This window comes from Triturus cristatus, chromosome 7, assembly GCF_964204655.1.
Source record: "Triturus cristatus chromosome 7, aTriCri1.1, whole genome shotgun sequence".
NCBI classification, from domain to species: Eukaryota; Metazoa; Chordata; class Amphibia; order Caudata; family Salamandridae; genus Triturus; species Triturus cristatus.
This window is the reverse complement of record NC_140590.1, coordinates 195609459-195619228: the sequence shown is the minus strand read 5'-3', so window position 1 is coordinate 195619228 and position 9770 is coordinate 195609459. Positions and strand designations below refer to the sequence as shown.

The 9770-nt window shown below is 47.0% G+C and overlaps 1 protein-coding gene across 1 annotated transcript in view; it reads left to right on the top strand.

Moving 5' to 3' along the window:
* Positions 1-339: 339 nt before the first annotated feature.
* The window catches only part of LOC146809204 (putative methyltransferase DDB_G0268948), a 260260-nt gene continuing 250829 nt past the window's right edge, over positions 340-9770 (top strand). The window contains exons 1-2 of the mRNA XM_085616022.1: positions 340-504; positions 1090-1291. The gene's annotated coding sequence lies outside the window, so the exon portion shown is untranslated. The remainder of the gene's footprint in view (positions 505-1089; positions 1292-9770) is intronic.

Genomic DNA, 9770 nt, shown 5'->3' with positions numbered 1-9770 from the left:
CTAAAAACGTATAAAATCCCGAAAGCTAGACCTATTGGCTATGCCAATGCTTGTTCTCCTTGGTTTTACATTTAGTTAATATCTTGAGGGTGCCCGTTCAAATAGAGGTCCAGGCAGAATAAACACATGAAACAGTTACGTTATTCATTGACACCCTTCTTGCGTGCCCCAGTAAGGCTAAGCAGAGAGATGTGTGCATGATTGACCTCTGCTGGGTTCAGAGGGCTGCTGCTAGAGCCGAGGCTGCCCCTCCTGTGGTGGGCGGGTCCGAGCGGTCCAATAGGACACCCGGAGTTTGCCGAAGCCAGGGGATAAAATATCCCAAGGGACACCACATATGACACAACGCCACGACAACCCTCCTATTATCTGTGATAACACGCAGTGAGCTGGTCACTTTACTGAGAACGCTCTTCAAGACCAGAGGATCCAAGAACAGGAAGCCGTTCACCTTCCAACCACCGTTCAAGATTAGAAGGTGCTCCCGCTCCCGCTCAATGTGACGTAAGACCTTTGGGCCTTCCATAAATATGCAAAAATCTCTGTCTTCAAAGTCTGCACCCCTTCTGATTCACTAATCTGACCTGATGCGTGTTTTCTGTATGTTCAGTTTCCTTAAGAGAGGGAAAAAGCTTTGCTATGTAAACGGATTACTTAGCGTTAATTTCCCATATCCTTTTGCCGGAGTCTTTGTGCTAACATTCCGCACCCACTCCTAGTAACACGTGCCATTTAGACCGTGCGCTGTGACACAATAATCAGAAATTAATAATTGCCATCTGAAAATCAATCGCAAAAAGGATTGAATGTTAATATACACTGCCTCAGAAATAAGACATGGTGGCTTTGCAGCATTCACTGAGTGCCAATGCTAAGAATTTGGCCTCCTGGCAGTTTTGTGCTAAAAATACTCACGCGCTGAGAAGCCCCAGCCCTCCGTATAGGTGAGATGCAGGCAAGAATTTCCTCTCCACTTTTTTTGCGAAAACGGTTAAATGAATGAACATCTAAAGGTCATTAATCTGCTCAAATATCTCTGACACAAATATGCACACAGGAGTGATGTATTACTGCGCGTCTGCCTTTCAGGTTCTTCTGAAAACGAGTGGTGTAAACATCTGTCGCCTTACCACAGAGCCTGTCTTTTCAGCCCCAGATGCTCTGCCCACCTTCAGTCAGTCCACATTGCTTTGCTCGCAGGGGAGCTGTCTGAGGTCTAAGGCGCTGCCTTTCTTCAAATCACTTTCCACCCACCCGTGAAGCGCCCGCTGGTCGAGCATCGGTCGCAACGGTAAGTTGTACTTTTCTCCTTTGCTTCCTTCCCTGGCATGACTAAGGGTGCAGCTGTGTTTGAAGCTGTAGGGCAGTGGACTTGAGCTTCAGCAGGGATGACTCCCTCTGTACACATTAGCAGAGAATGTAAATCGAGAAATATGTGAATAGGACATTAACACAATGACTGTATTTAAAATAATAATCATGATAATAAAAACACTGGAACACATATTTGATGTGCACTGTGACAATACGGAGGATACAATCCGATGCGAGTGGGGAATGCAGAAGAAAACAAAAGATTTTCATGATAAAATGTATCTGATCTACTTAGAATAGTTTTTCAATAGCGGGCATCGCCTCGCTTGTCTTGGAAGCCGCAGTGATTCATGGGAGAGTGAAGGGGAGCTTTCACAAGAGGGATAGAGAGAGAGAGAGATACGGCCGCGCCCCTAAGCATTGCACTTTGAGGGACATTACTTTACCCAGACTAGTTCTTTTCTATACATTTTAATGCTTTATCAGGTCTGGACAAGCATTTGTCTGGTGTCCAGTTTTGAAAGCCCAGGGCCTCTCCTGGTGCCTCCGTCACTTTCCCCAGCTCCCGGAGGCAGGGCCGGACTGGCCGCCGGTTTTGGTTCCCAGTCCGGCCCTGCCCGGAGGTCAAGTGCAGAAGGGAGCCCGATCCGAGGGGGAGGAGAGGAAAGCAGAGGAAGACATGGAGAGAATGATGGACGGGAGGAGAGAGGCTGCACAAGGAGACGCAGGGCAGGGGCTGCTTTGTACATGTTTGTCAGGGCTGCCTTTGATTCGCCTGCCCAGCCCAGCTTCACAGGCCCTTGTTACATGACGGATGTCTTAATATGTTACTGAACTGTTTGCCACAGACAAATATGTATTGGATTCTCGCATATTGCTTTATTTACTACTTGTGTCCTGACCTAACCTGATGTGTGTTTTCTGTATATCCGGTTTCTTAACGCCAAAAGGGCTCAAACTGTTTTGTGCAAGCCATTGAGGTCATTAACGTAACATTAGTTTCCCACAGCCTGTGGCAGGCGCGCAACACCCATTGGGCTGACCGGGCTTCACCCCCCCCCCCAACCCCTCCTCATGTGTGTCAGCCCGGCTGAGTCAGCCTCGCGGGCTGGCGTCCGTCTAATTGCAGCCGGACCCGAGTACTTCACAGGTCTTTAAAAGACCATTTACTCGTAAATGAGGCTGTTGTTGTGTATTCACCCCTTCTTACAGCCACTTTGCCTATGGCTGGAAGACTTAGCCCCCCCCCCCCCTGAAATCTTTTTCAGCCCCCCTCCCCCCCCCCCCCCCCCCTAAAATTTGGCTCTAGTTGCCCGACTGTGGCAAAACTCTAAAAAAAGCACTAGGCTGTGTAACCGTTTCTGCCTTTATAGTTGTTATGCAAACATAACATAACATAACGTGTATTTATAAAGCGCACGTTCACCACTAGGGGTATCTTGGCGCTGAATAACAGATGTGACCACATCTGTTGCTTATACTTCCGGCCCTGTTTGCACCCTCCCAGACGCAGTGCCTTCCTTTAGACAGACTCTAGCGCTTTGCACGCTGGGAGCTCTCTGAGCACCAAGGAGCTGCCTTTCACTATCATCCACCACTGCAGGGGCTGCTGGTCAAGCAGGAAGACAAACCCACTGCATCAGTGAGTTGCACTTTTCTAATTTGTTTCCTGCTCTACAAGTATGAATGGTGCAGCTGTATTTAAACTGTCTGTAGGGCAGCAGACGAGCTTCATCAGGGATGATTCTGTTTCTGACAAATCCAATGATAGTGATGTTAAGGGCTGAAGACCGGCTTTGCCTCAGAGCCCACAATTACACTCGTTACAGGAGTTTCTGATCAAATGTATTTAACAATTTCATGAGGCTACAGTTCAGGGTAGGGCCATCAGGCTCCTAGGCAGGACCTACCTGTCCACCCACAAGTGTGGATCCCTTTGCCTTTTAATGAAGGTTTGAGGAGGTCCCTCCTCTCCTCCGCCATTTTGGGGCAGATGCAGGTTGGTGCAGAAGGTTCTCTTGATTTGAGCCACATCAGTGACAGGCTGTGTCGCCAGAGTACAGCCGTGCAGGTTTGTAGCTAGAGTGGGTGACAGCCCTGGCGACACCGCTGCAGCTTGAGCTCCAGATGAAGCGGAAATGTGCAGGCTAGGTAGGATGCTTCGTTTGATTTGGAGTGCCTTTTATGACCATCCATGCATGGCTTCTTTTTGTTAGCTCTTCTTTATCTTGTAGAAGAGAAATAGAGGCCATCGCAGAGATACCTATGGGTATGGCAGTGCTGAGGCCCAGAGGTTCCCTAGGTGCAAGTTGACTAATGATTGATCCACGTGTTTTTCAAGGTTGTTGCTGTGCTTGCTGCAGCTCGAGTTGTCATCTCCAGACCACAGGATGTTATTTAATTAATTGAGCTCTGCGTGTTGTAGTTTAAAGCAGCATTTGACAATTGTTCCCTGTCGCTCTATTAATTGCCTCATTAGGCTGAATTCCAGTTGGATTCGTCTTGGAGAGGAACTCCAGGCTAGGTTTAACACATCGCGAAAACCTTTGTTTGGAGTTTGACCAAGAGGGCTGAATCACGGCTGAAAAGGGCCTTACTGCCGTAGGTTAAAGTTGGCAAGAGTTTGGCTGCCATGACTTTCAGGAGAGGATTGAGTGTTTGGCCCTTCAATTTCTGGTGCAGGGTGCTGAAAGCAGCGATTAGGGCATTGCTTTTGTTTGTGATGACTCAGAGCTGTTGTTTGGCCAGACCCGTGTCATTCAACACCCCTAGGTACTTATTCTTTTACTGTTTCTAGGCAGTCTGCTCCAGGATGCCTCAAGCCGTTTTTTTTGAGTGCTCTGCTGACCAGCATCACCTTTGTTTTGGGACTTCTTTTTGAATGATTTGCTAATTCCCATACATTCAATTTTTAAAGGCAGCCCTTAGACCCAAAAAGTAATTGTTATTTTGGAGTTTGGGGTTCTTTACACTGAATAGTGAGAATTGGGCAAGGGTTAGTGTTAGACCTGGCACCATTGGCATGGGTCTCCCTCCCATTTTTCGCTGTTGCCTCCTATGTTGTTGCTATGTTTTTGCTGGTCTAGATGCTTTGGGCACTTTCTCACTGCTAAGTGCCAAAGTGCAAGTGCTCCCTATTGTAAATTGTTGTAATGGATTAGTGACTCCATAATTGGCTATTTGATTTACTTGTCAGACCCTAGTACAGTGCACCATGTGAGTCCAGGGCCTGTAAATCAAATGCTGCTAGTGGGCTTGCATCACTGGTTGTGCCACCCACAGAAGCAGCTTGTACAATATGTCTCAGGCCTGCCATTGAAGAGCCTGTGTGCAGTCTGGGGCTGCCATGTTGACTTGGCAAGTGCACCCACTTGCCAGTCCCTAAAACCTCCCTTTTCTACAAGTTAGCCACCCCTAAGGAGGGCCCAAGGTTTTCCTGTGGGCGGGGTGCATTGTATGTGAAAGGTAGGACATGCCCTGATGTATGTGGCATTTTCTGATAGTGAATTACAGCCTATTTCGTTTTTCACTGTTTCAAGGCTACCTGTTCCCATAGACCATAATGGGCAGTTTGATTATAACATCCTATAATCCTAATTGACCCAGGGAACAAGGTAGAAAAACGAGTTTATTATGCCTGAACTCAGAATGTTAAAATACATCTTTTAGTGTGGGTGATTTTTACTTTCTATGTTTGAAAATACCACTTTTAGAAAGTAGGTATTTTCTTGCCTAACCATCCAGTATGCCTCTGCAAGGTTTGTGTATTCCATGTCTGGTTTGTGAGTTTCAGGGGGCTGGAGAGGGCTTTGGCTCCAGCAGTCTGATGAGTCAGGTTTGGGCTGAATAGGACCTGGGTTGAATAGAGACTAGGGGGAGGAGATTTCCTTTCACTTGCCTGAGCCTACATAGAAATGAGAGTAGGGAGAGGAGATTTCTTTTCAGCTACCTGGGCCAGGTCTCCTTTCAACAATGCTGTCTCCACCTCCTGCCAGGAAGCTGCACCAGGGAGGACAGAACTGGTTTTGACTAGGTTCAGACACTCTCTGCCTTCAGAGAACAAAGGATTTAGTAGTATAAATATTGGGGCCCAGACCCCAGAACTTTAGATCACTTCTGGCATTCAAGACAAACCTTTGCCAAGAATAGAAACCAAGAAAGCTGAAGGAGGAGACGGCCCTTTGCTGTTTGCTGTTTGGGGTTGGCCTGCAGTGGTTACTCATTGCCAAGGAAAGGAGAAGAGTAACTTTTTGTGTAATTTATCATCTTGAGGAAGATCTCCAAGGACTTGAAGCTGAGCTTGCCTCCTGTTCTGAAGTCTCAGGGACACAAAGACTTTACAACCAACTCCCCTGAATTTCCTTCCTGGGAATTCTGCCTGCAGAGAGGTGCCTGCTGCAGTTTTTGGGACCTCTAGAGACTGCGTGCCGCTGGGAGCTGGAAGCGCCACGCAAAGAGGAAGAAGCATGTCGCCGCCACCGCTGATGCCACTGCATTGCCGAAGAAACGTGCCGCCGCTGCAGCTGTTTGCAGAGGCATCACCAAAGAAGCGTGTCGCATCACTGGAGAAGCGTGCCGCCGCCGCAGAGGTTGCCGTCGCATCACCGGAGAAGTGTGTCGCAGGGCCTGTTGCGGCTCAAGAGTCCACAAAGTTCGCCGCACTGCCGTAGGGCATGCACGCATCGCATCCAAGTTGTCTCATCACATCAAAGACACCATTTTCTCGAATCACAGTGGATCGTCTCATCGCATCGAGGCGCCATCTTGTCGCATCGTAACTGGAATGCAGTAAGAAACCGACGCATCACCTCCTCTCCGGTAAGGAACCTACGCATCACCTCCCCTGCGCTGTAGTAAGGAACCGACGCATCACCTTCCCCGAAGCAAGGAATTGACACATCACCTTCCTTGCAACCCTTTGGTTTGTATTGCGTTACGCATCCAAGGTACTTTGAGAGGAAAGTGTTGCATTTACCATCTACATTGAACTAATCTATTTCTACAATTTTAAGGACATATTTTTGAATACTGTATCGTGGATTTTTGTTGTTTGGTCTTGTGTTAAGTCTAGTAAAGATTACTTATTTTTCTAAACTGGTGTGGTGTCCATTTGTAGTGTTTTCACTGTACTACTGTATGTGTTCACAAATAATTTACACACTGCCTCTGAGATAAGCCTGCCTGCTCGTGCCAAGCTACCCAGGGGGTGAGCAGGGTTTATTTTCTCGGAATGTAGCCCCATCACCCTGACTAGAAGCAAGGTCCCTAATTGGTCAAAGGTACCTACCTCTGCCATCTAGAGACCCCAATTTCTAACCGTTAGATACTGCATCACCCACTCATACAGAAAAGTCATGATCAGAAAATAACATTTTACCATTATTCAAGGATCACACTAGATCTGGGGAATGATTCATAATAGTCATTTATGAAACAGGCTTACATGTAAACCAGATCAGCCATTCCACACATCTCTGGTACTGCACATTCCCATAGAAAACAATGGAAGCAGGCTACAATGAGAACTAATTGATTCCTAAAGTAACATTTAAATAAAGTTACCATACGAAGAGCGAGTTTTGTGTTATGAAAAACATTGGCGGTGTTTGAAAAATCTTCTTGAAAGTTTCCCACCAAAAATGTATATCCACCTTAGCTCATGCCTGCATGGTTTTGGGGGTATCAGTCAAGAAAGTGCCAATAAAAAGGGGGGTCCCAAAACACGTTTCCCCATGCAGTTTCCTTAAGGAACTTTAGATAGAGATGCAGAAAAAGCATCAGAACAGAATTACAACACATTTGACAGAAAGTTAGTGCTTTACTCAGAAATTGTGTTTTTTTTTATCTGGTGTATATCTTTTCAGCCGTTTTTGCTAAAGTAAGGTTAAAAAATTAGTGCTATCTGGGTGTGGTCCAGCAATTTGAGTATCAGGATGTAACATTGGTGCTGTTTGACAAATCTTTGCGAAATGTTTGAAAAAAGAGTCTCAGCCACCTCAGCTCCTTCCTGGAAGGTTTCATGGCGATCCATTAGACAGGGCCATTAACAAGGGTCTTAAGATAAAGGGGAGATCCTAAATGTGTTTTCCTCATGGAATTTTCCATAGGAAAATCAGACAGAGCTTTTGCCAAAACAGCTGAATGAAATTACATTATAATTGCCAAAACTCTAGATCTTTACTCAAGAAGTATGCCTTTTGTGATTTGAATCATATTCATTCAGTAGTTTTGGAGAAATTAAGGTTTAACATTGATGTATATTTCAAGCTGGGGAGGATCTTCAAACCAAAGATAATGATCAAATGGGCTGCCACAACATCAACAAAATGGTGCAGTAGCCATTTGTGGACTCATGGACTCACTTCCCGTGTTTTGAAAAAACGTAAAATAAATATATGAGGAAGCTAGGTAAGGATACTCTTATCCCCTAGGCCTGGGCTATCAGCCAATAGACATTTATACCCACATACAGTTATTGAAGGAAGTAGAACACAAGGCAGCTGCATGCTTGCAATACGTAATGGTGCCATATGTTCAGCATCAAGAAAACCTCAAGTTAAAGGCTAACGGTCAGCAATAATATACCCTCATGGGAGACTCATTATTGTGTATGCAAATTGTATGCTATAGTCAGCGATTTAACATGTTATGGAACACATGAACGACAGCACATTACGGACAGGCTTAGCCCTCTAACCACAGCACTGTGTTTAACTGCAGCAGCAGGCCAGTTTGTTAGTATAAACCAAAGGAAATGATGGACGGAGTGTTGAACATTGCCAGCACTCATCCCCAGTCAACTGATCTGGGTTTAATCCATCACCGTTCTTTAGCCCACTCTGCCACCCCAGTTCATACATGGCCATATGCAAATCAGTCTGACCCTGTGCCTCATGGGAACAGTCCAGCCCGAACTGCCAAGCCATGTCTTCCCTGGACCGGAAACAAGCTTCCTAGGACCGGTTTCTGGCATTTCAGCCGTCTTCAGCCAGGCTTGCTTGAATCCAGTGGCAAAGTGAGCAAGGGACTCACGTCTGAGCATACCCTGCCAACTTGTGGCGAACAAAGCAAAAACCAAAGGAAATGATGGACGGAGTGTTGAACATTGCAAGCACTCATCCCCAGTCAACTGATCTGGGTTTAATCCATCACCGTTCTTTAGCCCACTCTGCCACCCCAGTTCAGACATGGCCATATGCAAATCAGTCTGACCCTGTGCCTCATGGGAACAGTCCAGCCCGAACTGCCAAGCCATGTCTTCCCTGGACCGGAAACAAGCTTCCTAGGACCGGTTTCTGGCATTTCGGCCGTCTTCAGCCAGGCTTGCTTGAATCCAGTGGCAAAGTGAGCAAGGGACTCACGTCTGAGCATACCCTGCCCACTTGTGGCGAACAAAGCAAAAACCAAAGGAAATGATGGACGGAGTGTTGAACATTGCAAGCACTCATCCCCAGTCAACTGATCTGGGTTTAATCCATCACCGTTCTTTAGCCCACTCTGCCACCCCAGTTCAGACATGGCCATATGCAAATCAGTCTGACCCTGTGCCTCATGGGAACAGTCCAGCCCGAACTGCCAAGCCATGTCTTCCCTGGACCGGAAACAAGCTTCCTAGGACCGGTTTCTGGCATTTCAGCCGTCTTCAGCCAGGCTTGCTTGAATCCAGTGGCAAAGTGAGCAAGGGACTCACGTCTGAGCATACCCTGCCAACTTGTGGCGCACAAAGCAAAAACCAAAGGAAATGATGGACGGAGTGTTGAACATTGCAAGCACTCATCCCCAGTCAACTGATCTGGGTTTAATTCATCACCGTTCTTTAGCCCACTCTGCCACCCCAGTTCAGACATGGCCATATGCAAATCAGTCTGACCCTGTGCCTCATGGGAACAGTCCAGCCCGAACTGCCAAGCCATGTCTTCCCTGGACCGGAAACAAGCTTCCTAGGACCGGTTTCTGGCATTTCAGCCGTCTTCAGCCAGGCTTGCTTGAATCCAGTGGCAAAGTGAGCAAGGGACTCACGTCTGAGCATACCCTGCCAACTTGTGTCGAACAAAGCAAAAACCAAAGGAAATGATAGACGGAGTGTTGAACATTGCCAGCACTCATCCCCAGTCAACTGATCTGGGTTTAATCCATCACCGTTCTTTAGCCCACTCTGCCACCCCAGTTCAGACATGGCCATATGCAAATCAGTCTGACCCTGTGCCTCATGGGAACAGTCCAGCCCGAACTGCCAGTTTGTTAGTATCCCTGGAGGTGAGCATGGCCACTATACTGTGCTATAATTTTCTTCCTAGCAACATCACAATAGTGCATACTTTCCAGGAGTTCAGCCAGTTCAGATGGCCCTGTAGCGCAGTAAGTAGCCCAATGCCTAGCAGTTAATCAGGCTTTACTCAGGAGCTGCCAGGTGACCATGTGTGTGCTGTGCATCTCCATGATACACTGCTCTGGTT